General features: G+C 60.7%; 1 pseudogene; it reads right to left on the bottom strand.

Moving 5' to 3' along the window:
- The window catches only part of LOC102753051, a 3,356-nt pseudogene extending 2,398 nt beyond the window's left edge, over window positions 1-958 (bottom strand).
- Between the last annotated feature and the right edge of the window lie 6 nt (window positions 959-964).

Here is a 964-nt window from a genome sequence, read left to right as displayed (position 1 = left end):
TTTGCTGGCGGTGGGGGTTGGGTGGGTTGGTGGGGGGGGGGTAGAAGATGCGGTCAGGCGCGGTCTTGTCGATGGGCTTGATGACAAACTTCTTGTCATTGAAAGAGATGTTCCTGATCTCACGCCACGGGAAGCCAATCTTTGGGGTCAACTTATCATCTTTCTCGTAAAGATTTAGTCCCAGGGCAGCCACTGCAAGCCACAGGTCTGTTCCTTTCTTCTTCTTCTTCTTCTTTTTTTTTTTTTTACCTCGAAATAGTTGCTCCCGGACATTTCCAGGTCCCGGGCAGCCTTCAGTTACCCCAGCATGGCGCTGTCTTTGAGCATCCCGCGGGGCTCCGCGTGCCACACCTGGCCCGGTCCTCCCACTGGTCCCTGCTGAGCCTGTGCTGGTCCGTGACTCTGGGGGATGAGCCGCGCGGAGCGGAGGTCCCCGGACTTGTGCGGGGCTTGGTTGTAGTCTCCAAGCTTGGCCTGTGCGGCGCAGGAGCCGAGGAGCAGCGCCGAGGAGCAGCGCGGCCTCGGGAGGGCAGCAGACCTCACCGCTCAGAAGGCCCGCCTTCACTTGGAGGAGGAAGAGCTTCTGCGTGGTGTCTGCATGAGCCCCTCAGGCACATCTGCGGGGTAGAACCTGGCCCTGAACCTGAAGTGCAGGGGTTCTCCTTCCTGACCTCCTGGGCCGACACCTTTTTACCAAGTGTCAGCCAGGCAGGAAATCCTTTCTTCTCCACGGACTGGAGGCCGAAGCGCCACATTCCCCAAGGCCGACGGTCCTAACCAGCTGATGAAAACGCTGCCTTCCTGTCCTGTCCGGCTGGATGGCGAACTCCAGCTCCGCCTCCACGGCGGTGACCCGGACATTGGTTGGTTTCGGCATTTTCGGTTCCTGTGGGTTCTCCTCAATCCTCGGGATCGCGGCGCAGAGGCAGCGGACCCGGCGGAGGGGACCTGGGGCAGTGGAGCG

This window comes from Myotis davidii, unplaced genomic scaffold (assembly GCF_000327345.1).
Source record: "Myotis davidii unplaced genomic scaffold, ASM32734v1 scaffold142, whole genome shotgun sequence".
Classification (NCBI taxonomy): domain Eukaryota; kingdom Metazoa; phylum Chordata; class Mammalia; order Chiroptera; family Vespertilionidae; genus Myotis; species Myotis davidii.
This window is presented reverse-complemented; position numbering and strand designations above follow the sequence as displayed.